Consider the following 20,674-nt stretch of genomic DNA (forward strand, 5'->3'; position numbering starts at 1 on the left):
AGCATGAGGTCCGGAGTTTGGGGAAATATTCGGCCGAATGAAGCCATTAAAATCACAACCGCACCTTTCCGTGGCTCCGGGGGGGGCATTTTTGGGGGTAGAGATCCCAAACGTTCAGCGTAGCTTCAAAGGACCCTTCTTGCAATAACCCCCAAGTTTTGTAAAGATTGGATCAGCGGGGGCTGAGATATGGGCCCTGAAAGAGGTCCCCCTCCTTAATGTGCATTTTCAATTAGCAGAGTTTGCTGCCCACTCGAAGCTCCCAGCCCCGACAAACAGCTGAGCTGTGGGGAGCAAGGGCGGGGCAGGTGCAAAGAAGTTTGCAAACCATGCTAAGCAACACAACCATGCAAACCATCACGTTTGCAACCATGCAAAGCAACACCTGACACCTGGGAGTTTGCAAACCATGGAAAGGGACAGAAGTGTGCAAACCATGCAAAGCAACACAACCATGCAAAGCAACACATTTGCAACCATGCAAAGCAACACCTGACGCCTGGGAGTTTGCAAACCATGGAAAGGGACAGAGGCATGCTAGCTAAGCATCAGGAGCAGGAGGGGGTGGAATTTCCCCTTTTGTATCGGACTCAGGACCAGGCAAATGCATTCTTTAAGTCACGATTTGAAAACATTTTTTGAGCAAGCATCAAAATAGACCTAACCGATCTTATGAATGAGGGAAAACCTGAGGACACACAACTGAAGCCCCCCCCCCTCAAACCAGGGAGAGAGAGACTTGAGGGGCACACACACCCAGACAGAATGGGTGAAAGCCCCCTTTGGCTTCCCCCCCACCCACAGACTCTGCTTCCACCCCCCACACACAGACTCTGCTTCCCCCCACCACACGCACACAGGAAAAAAATTATAGATTAAAGCCCCAAAAGGGGTCTTACTGTGGATGTCTTCTGTTCCATCAGGAGGGAATTGGAGGACTGGGTAATCCAGTACAGTTCCATTTAAGCACGGGAGGTTTTGCCTTGGATTTGCCGCTGTCGAGATGCACATAGGATCGGATGATCCCATTCATCCCAATAGGGAAAAGGGGGCATATCTCAGCCCCCGCTGATCCAATTTTTACAAAACTTGGGGATTCTTTCAAGAAGGCTCCTCTGAAGCTACGCTGAAGGTTTGGGAGCTGTACCCCCAAAAATACGCCCCCTGCAGCCACGGAAAGGAGTGAATGTGTGCTGTAAATGGAATAAAAATGCACATTAAGGGGGGACCCCTTTCGGGGCCCATATCTCAGCCCCCCCGATCCAATCTTTACAAAACTTGGGGATTCTTGCAAGAAGGCTCCTCTGAAGCTACGCTGAAAGTTTGGGGGCTGTACCCCCAAAAATGCGCCCCCTGCAGCCATGGAAAGGAGCGAATGTGCACAAGCACCCCCCCACAGGGATTTCTCTCTCACACAAACAGATACTCTCTCTTTCTCTCCCCGTCCGGGCTGTGTAGCAGCTGGGCTCATGCATTCAATCACAACTGATTGGCCAGAAGAAGACCCAGCTTGGCCACCGATTGGCCGGGGGAGAATGCTGCTTACTAACTGACGGTTATGCTGCTGCACTGAACCCCGAATTTGCTGAATTTATTCACCGAACACCCCAAACTCGCTGAATTCAGCTCCCCGTTTTCCCACCTGTTTTGAGTTCGGTTCCATCCGAACTAAAAACCGCCGAATCGGGAAATTTGGCTTTTTCGGTTCGGGACAAACCGAATCGACAGCCCTAGCCAGAAGCTGAAGCCAATATTTTAAAAATTAGGAAACAGCTGTTAATTTCATTTGGCTCTTATTTCAGCCTCCAGCAATTCCATTTGAGCAATTTCTAGTAGCATACAAGGGAAAGACCTTTTGCCTAAGATCTTGGAGAGATGAGGGCTAGTTAACAATCCAGGGTTAGATAGACCTTGGTTTTAACCGGAAAATTATAACTTGCTAATTTAAGAAACATTGAGATGGATGTGTTTTTATTTTCATGAAGAAATAAAAGTTTGGTTTTGAAAGTATATACTTTTTTACTAGTGGACAAAAGAAACTGGCTGTAGCTTTTCAGTTCTGATACAATTGTGTTTGACTGTGTTATGTATGTGACCATGAGAAATTCGCTTTTCATCAGCGGTGTTGTTTTTAAGAAATATAACTAGTATTATCTTGGCTGTCATTTTTTAAAGAACTATTTCAATAACAGTGTGTGACTTATTCTTGTACCTTCAATGAAGCATCAGTTACAAATAAGGCACTGTGCTTTGTATGTTTGATTGTTGACAGCTGTATATTCTATAGTAACTGCAATACTGAGAATATCTGTATGGAAGTTTAAGAATTTATATTTTTAAGACCAGGTACAACCTATGCAAGGTAATATCTTGAACTGGGTTTATGTGTTGCTGTAAAGGGAGCTCCACAGCAGGCCGCTCCGGACCTTGAGCAGGGAGCTCCAGTGATGGTAAGCGATCATGAAGACAATGTGTTCATTCAGGTGGCCCTTGCATTACCCAGGGGGGGACCCGTGTTACGAGTATCAGCGCTAGTTGATTCAGGCTGTGCTCGGACTTTGATAAATTAAGAGACTGCACGTGAATTACGGGTGAAGAGGGTTGAGTTGCCCAAACCCATCCAGTTTGCCCAGATGGACGGTAGTGACTTAAGGGGGGGGGAGTCACGCATAGAACAGCCTGGGTCGCTTTGGGAGTTGGGGAGCATTGGGAACAGCTCCAATTTACCATAGCCCCCACTATTAAATATCCCATAGTGTTGGGGATGAATTGGTTACGTGGCCATAGTCCAACCATAGACTGGAAGGAACGGACTATTACTTTCTCGCAGGCCCAGTGTGACTGGCACAGGAGGGAGGTGGTGTTTAAAGAACAAGCAGCCGCGTTACAGGAGCTTCCACCGGGGGAGGCTTCATCACCCCGCCTCCCCGAGGAATATTTACAGTTTGTAGACGTGTTTGATGTGTGTGAATGTGATAAATTACCCCCCCCACCGAGTAACTGACTGTGCAATTGAAGTGGTGGGGGCTGGCAAACTCTCGAAAGGGAAGATCTATCCCATGAGTCCTAAAGAAAAGGCTGTGTTAAGAGACTACTTGGACACGAACTTGGCACCGGTGTTCTTTGTGAAGAAAAAGGCTGGTGATTTGCGACTCTGCATAGATTTCTGCAGACTCATTGCGGTCACACAGACTAATGCCTACCCCCTTCCTCTCATTCTAGATCTGCTTGCTCAGTTGAAGGAAAGTCGGATTTTTACTAAGCTTGATTTAGTGGAAGCGTACCATCGCATTAGGATCAGGAAAGGAGATGAACACAAGACTGCCTTCTCTAGTTGCTTTGGAATGTTTGAATATTTAGTAATGCCGTTTGGATTGACGGGGGCTCCAAGTGTCTTCATGCAAATGATTAATGAGGTGTTGCATGATTTATTGTTTAAAGGAGTGATTGTTTATTTGGACGACATTTTAATATACTCCCAAACCATGGACGAGCATGTGGCTCTGGTGAAAGAGGTGTTAAGTCGACTGCGTGCCCACAAATTGTACGCCAAGGTTTCCAAGTGCGACTTTCACCAGTCCTCAATAACATTTCTGGGATATATAGTGTCACAGCAGGGACTCGCTATGGACTCAGAAAAAGTTTGAGCCGTTGTGGAGTGGGAAGTCCCCACTACTCTCAAGCAACTGCAGCAATTTGCTAATTTCTACCGCAATTTTATTAATGACTTTGCGCAAGTAGCCTTGCCTCTCACCTCTCTGCTGCAAACAAAAGGGAAGGGGTCTGCAGCCACATTGCCGTCCGCCAGGTTGCTTTGGACTCCTGAATGTCAGCAGGTGTTTGACACGCTAATATAGTTGTTCACATCAGAACCAGTGTTAAAACACCCTGATTGTGAAAAACCTTTCATTGTTCAGGTGGACGCTTCAGATGTTGCCATGGGAGGGGCACTTTTACAAATGGGTGAGGGTGGACAATTGCAACCGTGTGCGTATTTCTCTAAGAAATTCTCTCAAACTGAACTAAACTGGGCCATTTGGGGAAAGGAGGCAGCGGCCGTGAAACATGCCCTCGCGGTCTGGAGACATTTTTTTGGAAGGGGTTGACGTTCCTTTTGAGGTTTGGACCGATCACAAAAATTTGGAGGCTCTAAAGGGGTCTAGTAAATTATCAGCCAAACAGATTCGTGAGGCAGAGTTCTTTGCCAAGTTTCAATTCGTGCTGAAACATGTTCCAGGGAAGGAAAACTGCTTGGCTGATGCGTTGTCCCGACTCCCCCAGTACCGCAGTCAAATCGACCGCCCCGTAAATTCCTTATTAACCCCGGAACAATGGGGGAGATGCTGGGATTGGCCATAGTCACTCGTGCTCGGAGCCAAGCGATGGATTCTGACCCGGCAAGCGGACTCCTGGAAGCCTTCTGCGCCAGGGTGGCCAAAGCTGCGTGTCAGGAAGGGGGGGCAAATGCTCCCTCAAGCTCTCACTCACTGGGGGGAGTTGTGGTTTCATGGGGTGAAACTGTATGTTCCGGAAACTGTTCGAAGGGAGGTGTTGGAGATGGCTCATGGGGCAAAAACCGCAGGACATTTCGGGTTTGTCAAGTCTTTGCATTTATTGTGGTGTCAGTTTTGGTGGCTGGGCATGAGAGCTGATGTGGACCTTTTCGTGCGCAGTTGCCCCACCTGCACAACCTCTAAAAGACTTATGGGGAAACCCCCGGGACTCCTCAAACCCTTGGAAGTCCTGTCCGTTCCCTGGGAGGTCATTGCCATGGACTTTATTACGGATCTTCCCCCCAGCCGAGGGAAGACGGTGTTGTGGGTGGTGACAGACTTATTTTCTAAGGAAGTGCATTTTGTCCCTTGTACGAGTTTACCGACAGCTCAGAAGCTGGCACGCATGTTCATTACACACGTGATGAAACATCACTCGTTTCCACCAAGATAATCTCCGACAGGGGGGCTCAATTCGTGGCTAAGTTCTGGAAAGCCTTTTTAAAACTCATGGGGGTGGAACAAGGTTTGTCTTTGGCACACCATCCTCAGACAGATGGACAGACGGAACGAGTTAATTCTGTGTTGGAGTGCTGTTTGCTCTGTTATGTGAACTATCACCAGGATGATTGGGTGGATTTACTGCCTTTTGCTGAATATGCTTATAATAATGCTCCTCATTCGTCCACGGGGTACAGTCCCTTCCGGGTGGTGTATGGCAAAGATTTTGGACCCTTTGGGAACGTGGAATTACTCCAGGAGGAGGGGATAAAAGGTGAAGTGGGAGATTGGGTGCAAGTGGTTCAGAACACATGGCCTTGGCTTCAGAAGAATCTGGAGTGAGCTAAACGCAAATATAAAGAGCATGCAAACAAACATCATTCCCCGGGGTGGGACTTTAAGGTGGGGGATCAAGTCTACTTGTCCACCAAGAACCTTCGGACCCTACGACCATGTAGAAAACTCAGTGACAAGAATGTGGGTCCCTATCCCATCACAAGGGTGATCAATGAAGTGACTGTAGAGCTTGCGCTTCCCAAAGCCCTCAGGGGAATCCACCCGGTGTTTCATAACCACCAAGAACCTTTGGACCCTATGACCATGTAGAAAACTCAGTGACAAGAATGTGGATCCCTATCCCATCACAAGGGTGATCAATGAAGTGACTGTAGAGCTTGCGCTTCCCAAAGCCCTCAGGGGAATCCACCCGGTGTTTCATATCAGTCTTCTCAAGCCCTATGTGGCGGCTCCCCAATTCCACCCAGAACCTAAGCTCGAGGTACCAACCATGGTGGGAGGGGAGGTGCATCTCAAAGTCTCTAAAATCCTTGATTCCAAACTTCAAAAAAGGAAGTTGTTTTATTTGGTACATTGGAAACATCTGGGACCAGCACATAATGAATGGGTGGCAGCCCCGCATGTAGCAGCACCCCCGTCTGGTACGACAATTTCATGACGCCTACCCCCAAAAGCCTCGGCCTGTCCCAGACCTGGGAGGGGGGTATTAAGGGGGGCAGAATGTCAGGAGTCATGCTGTCCAGGCAGGCTCTTGCCATGAGTTAGGCAGGCTCTTGCCATGAGTTAGGCCCATTTTTGTTTAAGTGCATCTTTTGGTTTTGTTTCTCTGAGCTGTTCAAGCTGTCCCCCGCTCCTCCCCCACCCCCCGCTCTGACCTTGAGTCTCAAGCAGGCAACTTCAGTATTATGGCTTGCTCACTCCCTACTTCCTACCAGGCACCGTTATCTCCTAATTCCCAGGCCTGCTTAGTTTTGCACCTGGGATTGCTTTGTGCTTAAAGTTATGCTTTGTAGTTTGGTTCGTCATTAGCAGCTTTGAACTTGTGGATTGCTCATGCTGTACCTGCGGCTCCTGAATAAACTTTTACCTGCTTTAGACCTGCCTGTCTGAGCGAGTGACTTTTTGGGATTGCTGAGGTTGGCTGGAGAACCTCACAAGACCCAATGATCAGTCTAACTAGGGTTGCCAATCTCCAGGTGGTAGCTGGAGATCTCCTGCTGTTGCAGCTGATCTCCAGCTAATAGGGATCAGTTCACCTGGAGAAAATAGCCACTTTGGCAATTGGACTCTATGGCATTGAAGTCCCTCCCCTCTCCAAACCCTGCCCTCCTCAGGCCCCACCCCAAAAATCTCCATGTATTTCCCAACCTGGAGCCGGCAACCCTAAATCTAATCCAGTACATGGTAATCTGATTTTTCAATTACCCAAGGAGTCAGCAACATATGGCCCATTTTCATCCCATAAGATATTTTATAAGATGTGTATGTTTTGCAGATGACAGTAGTAAACTCTAAACTGTTCATTAAGCATATAAAAATTCCATATCTAGAATTTAAATTCTATTTTAAGGTAAGCTTGTAGACCTCGTGGTTACAGATAAAAATAAGGGGTTCAAGTAAAAGGAAGCATGTATCATTACTTTAACTATTCTCATGGTATTTCCAGTATTTATGAAGGCATTTTGTCATATGTGCCACAAATGAGAATGCACACACAGATGGGTGTGTGTGTGATATTTGTGTGATGCATTGAAACTAGGAACAGCTGGAATGGGGTGATTTCAGAAGACCTAATCCAATACTTTGGTATTTCTCTGCTGTAAACTGATACATTGATTTTAGAAGTAGGCTTCACAACGGCATTCAGTTGCACTGGATCAGATGAGCTTAATTGACCTTAAGAAAATAGGACCAAGGTAAAGAAAGATGTACAAGTGAGAGGATTTGTCACTTTATTGGATTTGGAGACCTTGTGAGCTATGCATCTTAATTGGGGCCAGTTGGGATCATTTAATAATTGCTGTCAGAAGATCAGATTTAATTCTCTTTATAAAAAAATACCACAGTGGGATGGAGTTAAGCAAATTGTCGTTCAGGGTTTCAAATGAACAAAGCTTTAATTAGGTTGATTAGCCTACTATAAGAGAGAGAAAAAGATAGAAAATTGATGAATCTCCTATGAGCCATTTTTGGGCTATGCTGTCCAATATCTTAATATCCATCGGGTACAAATTAATTGTTAGATCCGTTTTTCTTTACTGTTTACATTGTTGCAGGGTTACAAACTCTTTGAAATTTGAAGATTTTTTAACTTGGAATGTTTTTGTCATAGCATCGTTTTTTTCTTGTCACATTGGAATGAAGCTTAATCCTTTTTATATTAATTTCTTTATTATACAAAAAAATATCCTAGTATAGTTGAGCAAAGAACTCTGTATTTTATTGCATGGTTAGTAAAGGTTAGTTAGTGTGTACCTACAGAGAGCTTTTCTACCATCTGTCTCAACTTTATTAAGTCCGTGGGCACTATTTGAATGTTGAAAAGAGGTAGTGGATGCCACCACAAAATGGGTGCTGGGGAGGCAGGGGCCAGTCAGAAGGTTTTGCAAGCCTTCCAAAATAATTGTGTTCCCTGCATACACAGATGTGAGCCTTCCTGGTCTCATCTGAAATACCTCCTGCTCAAATGAGGTGGAGGAAAGACAGGTTAGCGCCTATTGGCTTTGGGGAAGAGATGCTTTTGGGAAGAGGGATGTAAACATGAGGGAATACATAAGCAGGCACCTTTTGGGGGATAACAGGTCTATTTTTCATGGAATCCCTTTAACTTTTGTTGGAAGTTCGTAGATCTCAGCTTAAGCTGAGGGATCACCTAACATTTTACGTCAGTGAAAGTGGACTCTGCTGCAGTTAAGAATTTGTGAAATGCTATGTTACATTAATGCATGTTTGTATTAATGAATGCTGAATATTACAATGAGTGATGTTTATGGGGAACTTTTCCTTCCCCCCCCCCACTCTGTTCCTTCTGTATGAGCCAGATATGGGATATGGCGGGCTGGATCCAGCATTTTGCCCGATCTTCTGGTTACGTTGAGTTGGATTGTTGAATAGCTGGATTAGAGGCTCAAACTGCTTGTGCAAGACGATTTTCTGCATTTTGTTATCAATGCCTGTTCATAAGAACCTTTTTCAGGGATCTCCCAGTATAGCAACAGGTTACAAAGAGCTACTTCTGAGAAAACATAATGGATGTTGAAGGCCACAGAAAAGATTAGCTAATGTATTTTCCAATTGATTTTGTTACTTCCCCCCCCCCCCCGGTGTACTTCTTTTGACAATAATAAAGTGAAACGTATCAATATTATTCCCTGCAGTGGATAAAGCAAATATCTTTCCCTCTAGAACAGAGATTGTTAAACAGCGTGTGGCTATTATAACCATGTAAATCAAGCATATTTATATCGTTTTGTTAAACTGATACTGATTATCCTGAATTTATATTGGCGAAATATACAATAGTTCAACTTCAGTTGTGTGAAAGGTTAAAGCATTCACAACCTTGGTATATACTAATGTATGCATCCTGCCACCATAACCCACCGTAAGTGGATAGCACTGACTCGTTTTCCCAACATTTTATTTACTACATTTATTCTCCACCTTTCTCCCCAATGTGGACCCAAAGCAGCTTACATTGTTCTCTTCCATTTTTTATCTTAACAACCCTGTGAGGTAGGTTAAGCTGAGAGTGTGTGACTGGCCCAAGGTGACCCAGTGAGTTTCCATGGCCGAGTGGGGATTCCAACCTGCGTCTCCCAGATCCTTGACCAACATTCTAACTACTGTACCACACTTTGACAGCCCTCCTGTAAAGCTGGATAGACAAGATGGCATTATGCTCCTCCTGAATAAGCTGCATACTGATGCCACTAGCCTTACTTTATGGGAGGGGCATATCATCAAACCCCATTTTCCCCTCTCTGAAGGAAGGGCATCTTGATCTTTTGGTGTTTCTCGCCCATTGCTAGGGGTAGGCAGGACTAAACTAACAACTTCCTGTCTCCTGGCGAGGAACACCTCCCCTTTTAGTTCTTCTCCTGCCTTCGCTGGGGTAAGAGTGTTGCAGCCATAGCTGCTGACTAGGTCTAGTGAAATCAGGTTAGAATAGATCGTTTTCCTTACCTTGTCGTATCCAATCACTTTTTAAATTTAAGCTCCCGTCTCTGCCGACTATCAGCTGAGCCACGGGAGAACAGCTAAGCCGTGGGAAAGAGGCGGCAAATGAAATGGCTGCTGGAGGAGCTGCATCGGAGGACATCGAGCGCCTTTCCGATGCAGATCAAGAATTGGCCTTAAAATCGGATCCCGCCGTTAGCCGCCCTGGCGGACTATTGGAGAGGGAGACCGGAAAGTCACTGCCACCATCTACTTCAGCTGGAAAATCGCTGAAGAAAAACAAGTCTAATGGTGGGGGGAAAGGCAGCAGCCGCAAGCGCCAGCTTAAGCAGAGTTCCACTTCAACCTCTAAGGTCCCTGCCGCATCCTCTGCTGTGCCTTTGGATGTGGAGCCCAGGATACCTACAGAGGGTAAAGTAACCCCTCTTCTGAGGAAGGGGGATCCCCCAAGATCCCCACATTTGAACAGGTATATAATATGATAGAGGGCTCTATGGAAAGACATTTTCAGAGGCTCCAATCTTTTATCCTACCCTTCCAGCAGGGTTACCCTCCTCAAAGACTCCTTCAGCCACTTCCTCAAGGGTTTGCATATAGTTGGACATCTTCCCCTGGGTCCTCAGCCATATTTGAACCCATGCAGGAGGAGCCTGGCTACAGTCAAAGCGCCCCCTCTAGGCAGTGGACCACTAAGGCAGCTATGAAAGCAGTGCCAAATATCCAAGAGTACAGAAATGAAACCTACCAAGAGAAGAGAAATGAAACCTACCCTGTGGATAGGGATTCTGGGGCTGACAATAAGGAGGGAGAGTTTGTTTCAGACGAAGAACTCCCCATTGTTCAGGAACAGCAGCGTCGGCTGTGCTGTTCTGATTATTTCCAGCCTCTTTTGGCCAAGACATTTTTTGCTTTAGACCTATCTGATGAAGCTGAAGCACCTGAGGAATCTAAATCCAGACGTAAAGGTTCCAAGGAATATTTCCCACAATGGAGGCCCAGACTATTAAGGTCCCCTTACCAGAATACTTTGAGAAAGGTATTAGATCTGAATGGGACAGACCCCTACATAATAAACAGTTCTCTGGCAATGCCAAGAAACTATATGATATGGCTTCATATGCAATGGATATGTTGGAATTGCCTGTGGTAGATGCTCCTATCTCTGCCCTTCAATCCTCTGACTTCCTGGTGGAGGATGGAGTGGGCTTTATTAAAGATCAGCTCGATAGGAAAATGGAATTTCTTTCCAGAAAGGTGCATGAGGCAGCTGCACTGTCTATTCAGGCCAATACCACTATAGCACTCATGGCTAGGGCTTCAAATGCCTGGATAAAGAAGCTCACTCAGCAGATTCCGACATCCTCAGATCTTTTTCTACGGGGACCAATGATTCATCCAGATCCAGGATGGTTTCAATTGACCGCTTGGATGTGGAAAGGGCAAGGCTCTTTCCGTGGAGGTGGTGGGGACCATCCTTAAAGCCAGACGTCCATCTACTACAAGGATATACCAATACACCTGGAAAGCTTTCTCCAGGTGGTGTCACCGGAAGACAATCAACCCTATCTCTCCTAAGCTACCTCAGTCACTGGAGTTTTTATAGAACGGTGCACAGCAGGGCCTTAGAGCTGCAACTTTACGAAAGCAAGTGTCTGCTTATTGCCTCAGTCTGTCTGGATATTGATGGGATTCTACTGTCGTCGTATCCTCAGGTTAAGGCTTTTATTAAAGGAGTAGCTCAGTCTACCCCTCCAGTGACTCACCGTTTCCCTACCTGGAGACTGAACACTGTACTTTCTGCTCTAACCAAAAGTCCCTTCAAACCTATGAGGGAGGTTCCCTTACGATTAGTAAGGATGAAGACCTTATTTTTAGTTGCCATAACCTCTGCCAGGAGGGTTTCAGAATTGGGTGCCCTCTCTATTCACAAGGACTTATGTATCTTTTACAAAGATAAAAGTCGTTCTATGTACTGATCCCTCGTTCACCCCCAAAGTGGGTTCCTGGTTTCATCAGTCTCAGGGGCTTCACCTCCCTTCCTTTTGTCCTTATCCTTCTACTCCCAGAGAGCGGAGTTGGCACACCTTGGACTTGCGTAGAGCTATTCATATTTATATATCTAGAACTGAATCCATTAGGAAAACGGAATTATGTTTATCTCCATTTCTGCACCCAACAAGAGACTTTGCATGTCCCAACCGTCTATCAGCATATCCATTAGACAATGCATCAGAGAAGCCTACCTAGCCAGTGGTCTCCAAGTTCCGAAAGGGGTCACAGCCAATTCACTATGAAGCGCAGCCACGTCGGCCACATTTTTCAAACAAGCCTCAACGGCTGCTTGGTCCAACGTGACTACTTTCATTAGACATTATTGAATCAATACTATGACATCTGCTGAAGCAGCATTCGGCATACGTATTTTACAGCACGTGGTGGAAGATGATGAGGACTGAGTTCCCACCTGTTATATCATTGCTCTTGGAGATCCCAAAGATCGATGCCCTTCCTTCAGAGCAGAAAAGGTACATTGTTTACTCACCGAGAAGGTCCTTTACGCTCTGAAGTAGAAGGGCATCTTGCCCACCCGGAGATGGCAACATCATCTTATAAGGGTAGACTGAAGCACACCAAAGTGGCCTACGGATTCGATTGGCCTAATAATATTGTAGCAATACATATAGATTGGTTCTAAGTTTATCGTTCAGTTTATTGTTGTTTGTACTCCTTGATTGTGAGTGCTTTTCCCTGTCTCTTTAGTTTGCTGTAGAATAACTGGAGGGGGGGTGTTCCTCGCCAGGAGACAGGAAGTTGTTAGTTTAGTCCTGCCGACCCCTAGCAATGGGCGAGAAACACCCAAAGATCAAGATGCCCTTCTACTTCAGAAAGAACCTTCTCAGTGAGTAAACCTTTTCCTGTTGCCCCCACAATTTGATCTGCTGCTTCCCATGGCTTCCATTGCCTAAACCAGGGGTGGGGAGCCTTTTTTCTGCCAAGGGCCATTTGGATATTTGTAACATCATTCGCGGGCCATACAAAATTATCAACTTAAAAAGTTGCCTGCTATATTTGGTCAAACATTTAGCCAAGAGGCACGACCGGAGACGGCTCCGAGTGTCTGCCACATAGAGCGACTCGCTTTTGAGCTCTGCTGTCCCCAGCTGGGCCCAAGAGATTCAGGCAGAACAGCATCCTTCTGAGCTAGAGATCTGCTAGGACCCATGAAGGGCCAGAGCAAATGATTTTGCGGGCCTTATATGGCCCCAGGCCTGACGTTCCCCACCCCTGGCCTAAACTTTGCCAATTTATATGGCGTATATTCTAAGAGAACATAGTGTATAGGATTTAGGTGTTTCCAGCCACAGTGGAAATATTGCAGGCAGGAACAATAAGAACTTGTGTGAAGAAATACTGTAGTTACTTCATATGATGTTTAGAGACACAGGCTCCTAAGTAATTAATTCAGTAAATACTAGATAGTCAGTGCTATGGAGAGTGCTTCCTTTTTTACTAAAACTTCCGTTGGCGCAAAGACCCACTGAAAACCATTGATTTTGCTCAAAAGGAAGTTTTAGCTCAAAAGGAAGAAGTGCACTCCGCTGCATGCGGAACTCATTCAAAGGATCCAAGCCATGATAAATCCATGTGGTTACATGGATTATGAAATAATTTGTTTTGTATTGAAATCTTTGCATTGCACTGTGCAAATGCTAGAAGATGAAGCTGTTGTGAAGTTCTAGAACAGCTTTAGGCTTTGATTGCTAGGACACAGCAGAATCAGTGGCTGTTTTGCATATTCACAAAACTACACTAGTGAACATTTTTGTTTTTATTCATGGCAATATGCTCTGGTTTGGTTATGAAAGAATTACTTTGATTATATATTTTCCCTGCAAGAATTTACAGCTGTGCTCTGAAACTCATAAGGAATACAGTTTGACTATGCAGGATGTCTTATCTTCAATAACTGAGGTGGTTATCCAGAATACAAAAAACATATTATAATAACCTGTTATATTTTTTTCCCTTCCCTTCCTCCAAGGTGTGTGGGAAAGTGTACTTGATTCTTCATTCCATTTTAATTCTCACAATAATTTTTTTTTTTATAAATTTTTATTGATTTTTTAAAGCTATAAATTCTCCATAATTTTGACAACAGCGTAAAAATAATATCACAATCGCAATTATATTGATTGTTGTCTTAATTACCATTAAACATAAAAAATATGACAACTTCCCCGTCACCTCCATCTACCTCTTAATAAAGTATTATTAGCCTTCGTTAACATATACTGATCCTAGCATTAATTTCATTCTAAAGTTTCATGTTTTATAAACTTTTACATTCTGGATCAAAATAAAAAGTAGCCTTCCATTATTCCCAGATCTTGTACATTATCACAATGATTCCTTCAATACTCCCCTTTTCCCCAGTTTCTCCAACTCCACCAGTTCTAGCGTTAAAATGATTTAATCCCTTTATTCTGAAACCTTTGTCCCTTTCCATTTAACATAAATTTAAAATAGCCATGCCACCCGTCCACACTGTCAAAGCCTTCCAATCCAGCAATCATATTTAAGTCAATCCTTTAACCATGGTCTAATACTTCCTTCTGTAACTGAAATAAGTCAGTCAGGTATGGGAACAAGATTTCTTTGTTTTCTCTCATTTCCTCAGGCAAGGTGCATATCCAAAAATAATTCTTTCTGGGCTTAATCCCCATCGTGGCTTCAATCTGTGTTCCTTGATCTGCTCTCTTCTTCCTTGTATCCACACGTCCTTCCATGTCTTTTTTAAATGAAAAGTCCATTTCTTGTATGTCTGGTCTCTTTGTCGCCGGCTGGTTACTTTCTTGAACTTCTGTCTTCTTCTTTATATCCTGATATTCTTCCGTAACTTTTTGGGCAGAAGAATCCATTGCTTGTATGTCCATATTTGTAGTCATCATTTGAATTTTCAAGACTTTTATGTCTTCTGTAACCAGATTCAACTTCTGATTACATACCAGTGATGATTGGTCAAGAGTCATCATCACTGAAATCAATTGAGCCATCTGTGTAGAAATCTGTTTTAATTGTTTAATTGTCGCCTCAGAATATTTAGCAAACATGTCCTGTACCTTTTTTTTCCATGGTTAAATTCAGTAAAATTCCCTTTGATTTCATAAGAGCAGGGCTATGTATTTAGCCAGATCAGGGAGAGGCTCCAGAGTATGTAACTTAATTAAAAATTTGATGGTCATCTAGCAGGAGTCCAGCATGTAGTTAATAGAGAATACTTTATTGTCCAACTTAATATCTTTTTCGGGTTGAAAAAATAAGTATTTAAACTTAAAAAAACTTTTTAAAGTTAAAAATACCAACGAGTTTTACCAGACGCTCTAGATCGGCTGAGCCAGGAAGTATTCCAGGGATTACCTAATCGTAGACCTTCTATCGTCTCTTCTCTATGGTTATTACCTTCAGGAGTGGTTTTGGTGTAACACGAGTAAGACGAATTTCCGGTCTTACGACCTTCTTCCTGTTGATTTGTAGAGCAGTGGAGAGGTAAAGCACAGAGTCTTCCGGTCAAAGGATCCTCTTTGTTGTACACGTGGCTGGAGGATCTTTTTTTCCTCATGTAACTTCTCAAAAGTTCCTCCCTCCCCTTCCTTTAAGAACGCGTCGGATTGGCAGATCTTACATCAATCATTCAAGCTCGTTGTTTTAATTTAAGTTGATCAGTTTGATAAGGCTCCTGCTGCTTTATCTGATGGATCTCATACAACAAAATCATCCAGTTCAATTAAGGGAGAAAAACGGTTACCAGGAATATTTTCTTCAACCCCCTGTTATTCGATGACGCCAGTGAAAGACGAAGGATTCTTATCTACTCACTTGGGCGCCCGGAGGTGAGGCTTTAATCTTAATGTAGTCCTTATGTTTATAGGGTGCTGGAGGGTAGAGTCTAAAGCCGAAGTTGCGCGCTGGCGATTTCAATCCCTTCGTGCCCACGGGACCAAACGTCTGAAACTCCGGGGGGCTTATTAAAGCTACCTCAGAGTATTCAGGAGGTCAAACCGCATATATGGCTGCAGGGAATTCCTGCCTCTCAGCCCACTTGCAAGGGCTGGGTTGGGGTGCAATAAAACACCCCAAATCACACGCAAACTTGGATACTCCCCAGGAGCCCCTGGGAAGACGCAGCACTCAGCCCAGCTCAGCACCGGAAGTTCTAATTCTCACAATAATCTTTGATGTAGGTTAGGCTGATACAGAATAACTGGCCCAAGGTGAGTAGACTCAGTGAACCCAGACTTCCACCACATTGGTTCTTTATTTCTTTCGTGATCGTTCAGAATTTCCAGAGTGTACTAGTTGATGTACATAGCTAAAACCAACAATTTTCTGCCTACCATAGGCTCTCCAAAAGTAGTTTCTTTAATCTAGTTTATACTTGTAGGCTAGTGGCATTTGTGCTAAACTTCCTGTGGTAAAACGTTTGCTCTTCTGAGATGAATTGAGCAGATTAAAATGAAATCCCTCCCACATCTTTTAATGTGGCAGTCCAACCAAAAGATCAAAACACTTAAATATAGGTTTCTGTTAAAATTCTGAAGAGGAATGTTTAGGACAGATGTTTGAAATCTTACGATGACTCACAGTTGTCTCTTGTTGTTGGTGTTGTTTTTACATAAATGGTTTTCTACCCAAATTAGATTACTGTACAGCATGCTGTCTTGTATGTTGCAGTTCTAGTGCAGCGGTAATGACATCTAGTGTATAATTGTATAATGAAAAAGTTGCTTTTCAAGGTCCAGATACTAGTTATATCCATCTGTGAGGGATTCCAGGGAAAATCGGTTATGACCATGCCCTTGCAGGCTTTCACATATTAAGCTCATCATTGGATTAGTAGTGTACCATGCCTGCAAATCAGTTGTCTAGCAGAAGCGAGAGAGGGGGGCTAGGATGAGGGAATCCCAGCTTTAGATCTCCAGTCAATTGTGAAACTCAAAAGGTGGAGAAATCTCTCTGCCTTTTTTTTTTTTTTTTTTTTTTTGCTGTCTAGTCACATCTGTCTTACGACAACTCCTGGTGGGGCTTTCAAGGCAGAGCTGATTTGCCATTGCCTGCCTCCATATCGTGACCCTGGTAGTCCTTGGCGGTCTCCCATCCAAATACTTGCCAGGGTCAACCCTGCTTTGGTTCTGAGATCTGACAACATCAGGCTAAGGCTGCAGTCCTGTTCACACTTACTTGTGAGTAAGTCCCATTGCTGTCAGTGGAACTTAATTCTGAATTAACTAATTAGGATCAAGCTGCACAATGGTGTTTTAAGCTCCTTTGAGGAAGGATAGAAAATATAGGTAACAAGTAGGGTTGCCAGCCTCCAGGTGGTGGCTGGAGAGCTCCTGCAATTACAGCTTATTTCCAGGTGACAGAGATCAGTTCCCCTGAAGAAAATGGCCGCTTTGGCAATTGGACTGTACGGCATTGAAGTCCCTCCCCTCTCTAAACACCAACCTCCTCAGGCTTCACCCGCAAAATCTTCATGGAATTTCCCAACCCGGAGCTGGCTACCCTAGTCAAGAGCTATTAGAAATTGTCATATCAAACCATATATTGTGAGGATTAAAGATGGGCAGCCTCCTTATTTGATCCATTCTATTATTGTTGCACAAACTCTAGATTTTTGCTTGAGTTGCTCTAATCCAGATAGAACTTCAGTGGAGACTTCCTCCAAATATTACTAAAGCAATTTTGGCTGTTTGTCCTCCAGTTGCTGTTCTCTTGGGCAGTTAAATGCACATGTGGCCTTTTTCTGAACAGTTCACTGCCATAGAAAGTCCCTCCCCCCCGCTCATACTTTTAAATGGGCAGATTTTGTTCAAAAAATTGCTTCTCGACCACAAGTTTGGAAGGGAATCTTAACGTGTAATGACTGTATGCTTCAGATACATGCAGCGCTGGCAGAACAGAAAAAACTTTTACGGCACGCCTGTTGCTTTTGTAATGAAAGCTGACATCACTGACACGTACTCACTAAGTTTTCCTCTGACTGCCGTTTTATTTATAAATTAAATATTTAGATTCCTCCGTTTTGATACTTCTGCTTGCCCCGTGGGTGACTTGTTCAAAGGGCTTTCTGTCTCGGGTGTTGCAGCAGAGCAGATTCAGAAAGTTCTGTTCGGAGGAGGAAGTGGAGAGTTTTGGTTCCCATTTTGCACTTCTGGAACAGTTTAAGGAAGGAAGCACCTTTACACCTTTTATTGTTCGTGGTTGCTGACATCATCTCCTTCCCTGACCACTCAACGCATGTTTCCTGCCATTCTGTCAAGATTCTTCTGTGTAACCGAGTGGGAGAGAGGCAGAGGGATTGTGTGAGACGGTGAGCAAAGACAGGCCAACTGCTCTGTTGTATCTGTCCACTAGACTCTCCCCGCAACTATGCCTTTGCCAAATCATAAAGTGAACAGAAGCCAGCCAAAATGAAGTTCTTCTTTTTAGTAAGCAGTCTGATTTTTTTTAAGTGTCTGGGATTCAAGAAGGGGGGAAATGCTGAAGACTAATTCTACAGAGTATACTTCAAACTTTTTTTTTTTTTTTACAAAAAATGCATTTATGTACATGTAACTCTGACATTATCTTGGATGCCTTCTTTAATATGGATATTATTTTGACAGGGCTTCTGGCATAATTTTTTACTTTCTATGTAACTTGTTTTGGTGAGTGCACATTTCAGAGCAGTCAGGAGTTTTGCAGTTTTTTGTTTTAATGTTGTATACACTCTTGCCCTGACCTGGATGGCCCAGGCTAGCCTGATCTCGTCAGATCTCAGAAGCTAAGCAGGGTCAGCCCTGGTTAGTATTTGGATGGGAGACCACCAAGGAATACCAGGGTTGCTGTGCGGAGGAAGGCACTGGCAAACCACCTCTGTTAGTCTCTTGCCATGAAAACCCCCAAAAGGGGTCGCCATAAGTCAGCTGCGACTTGACAGCACTTTACACACACACACACATACACCCTAGAAGACAATTTTAAGCAGTTTACAACTGCAGGGTATCCTTGAAAACTTCCCGAAGCAGCCAGTTGTGGATCTGATTTACACAGTTCTTTAAAAATGTTCGACGGTTTATAGCTTGTGACTCAGTTCATCCCGTGATGTGTATGACTGACTACTTTCCGTGTGGTTTGGTATATGGCTGAGACTTTTTTTGCCTGTACATATATACAATAAGAGACAAGCGCCATACACTTGGGGAGTGTTTTCTGCCTAAGTAGTTGTTCAGAAGTACCCCCCCACCCCGGTATTAGTAACTGATGGCAAAAATTGTAATCAGATAGCCACAGGAATAGAGATGTGCCATTAAAATGGAAACAAAGCAAATCTTTTGGAAACTTCTTTTCCCACACCATCACCAATCTGTCTTTTTTTAAAAAAATAGCTAGTAAAACTGTAGTAGTGTTGGAGACATATATGTGTGTGTTAACGTGCGTGTTGATGAAAACAGTTAACACACTGTTCTTGCTCCTCAGCCTTCCTATATATAAGGAACAACAACATAATAATTGGAATCAATGCTTCCTTTCTAAATCCAGCCCCCCCCCCGCTTGTCAACAGATTGTTTCTGTAAGCAGAAACAATGGTTTAAATTCATCTCTTCAGTTACAACGATGTAAATTTGGAGTTTTCTCAATGTACCCAATGGGCTTACCCTAGATTTATGTCTGCTGGGTCCAAGATGTGTTAGTGAGACTATTTTAAGAATATTTTATGTAGTTGCTGAATACTTGGCGTTCTTGACACTGGGCTGTTTATAATCTTTTTGCTTTTCTGAATGCTGAGTCTGAAATGTGGAACTGATAGCTGTGTGGGAGGGAGTCACCATGCTGTTACTTCACCAGGGGCTCCGCTTGCCCGTCCTAACAGACAAGAGTGTCAGCATTCAGTGATTCCACACACACACCCCATCCTCATTCAGCTTCAGAATCTTGATCTGTAAAGAAGCTCTCATCCTCGCTAACCTTGTCACCACTTCTCTAATCTGTTCACTCTGACCTTCTACCCTCCACAGAATAAGAGCTTAGGCAGGCGTAGGGCTGTAAGCCGATAGTGCCTCTGGCTCCACGTGAATGAAAGGAAGGGAAATTGTTCCATATGCATTTGCTGTGGATTAGTCTATTGGCTTACTACTGTGGAGAAAGCCTGTTAGACTCCTTTGGGCCCTGCACGTAACATGAGAATTACCTGGCTTTTTTCTATCAGAGGTAAGCCTGACTGTGGGGAGGGTGGGGGCAAATCTTACAAGTGAACAGACCTGTCAAAAGAAGCTGGAAAACATTATAAAATAGGCAAGTTATCCACCAGTGAGGCTCGTAGAATAGCCAAGTTTGTCTTAGAGTATATAACTTGCTTTAGTTAAGCATTAGCACTTGTTCAGTGTTTTAGGATTAATATGATCAGATGGCGTTGCATTAACTAAAGTTGTATAAAAATCAGTGAACTATATAAAAGGGGTAAAATTGTTGAAATGCTTTGTAATGATGCGTGCTGCAAATTGATCTGTCTTGTGCCTTACATTATAATATAATAAGAAAAATGTCAGATATATTAAGACTCCATGGTGCAATAGCTGATATTAGAGTGAATAAAATGTGGAATTCACTATGCCATGAGAGAGAGACAGAAAACAGCATTCCCTTTATTTTTTCTGTGACCCCAAAACACAGAATAGCAATAAAATATATTGACACAGAGAATTTAAAATCAGAGTAAAGATCAGCTTTTGAGCCTGTATTCCACAGCACTGTATTCAATTCAAATAATAGGGGTTTCCTGGAGAGGATTTCAATTTAGTGTTTGGGCACATAACTTTGGGTACATTTATCAGGTGGGCTACAAGAACGCCAGCTTGAAACAAACAAATGAGGAAGACACAACTGGCACTGTTCAATTAGAGTATTACCTTTAATAAAGAAATAGTTTTTGTGTAACAGAAAATGATAGAGAAATCAAACCCTTTCAAGAGTTACATTTATATTCATTAATAGCTCATCATTTTTTTATGTCTGTTAACATCTTTACATTTCGTCCTGCTAAGCTGACAATTGTTGAAGGTGCAAAGGATTCCAAAATAATGCCGGAAGGTGTTTGTCTCTTAAATGTAGCCTGCACATTTATGATCGCTGATGTGCATTTTTTTTAACCTTTCAGGGTGTTA

The 20,674-nt window shown here is 43.6% G+C and overlaps 1 protein-coding gene across 10 annotated transcripts in view; it reads left to right on the forward strand.

The window, feature by feature from the left end:
* Positions 1 to 20,674, forward strand: part of MEF2C (myocyte enhancer factor 2C) — a 199,881-nt gene that overhangs the window by 71,610 nt on the left and 107,597 nt on the right. The window contains exon 1 of one of the 10 annotated variants that reach the window (XM_056848783.1): positions 17,853 to 17,959. The exons of 8 other annotated variants lie outside the window; for them this stretch is intronic. The gene's annotated coding sequence lies outside the window, so the exon portion shown is untranslated. Of the gene's footprint in view, positions 1 to 17,852; positions 17,960 to 19,752; positions 19,821 to 20,674 lie in introns of those variants that run through there. One more of the 10 variants, XM_056848781.1, reaches the window with a different exon arrangement.

The sequence above is a fragment of the Euleptes europaea genome, chromosome 4 (assembly GCF_029931775.1).
Source record: "Euleptes europaea isolate rEulEur1 chromosome 4, rEulEur1.hap1, whole genome shotgun sequence".
Lineage (NCBI taxonomy): Eukaryota > Metazoa > Chordata > Lepidosauria > Squamata > Sphaerodactylidae > Euleptes > Euleptes europaea.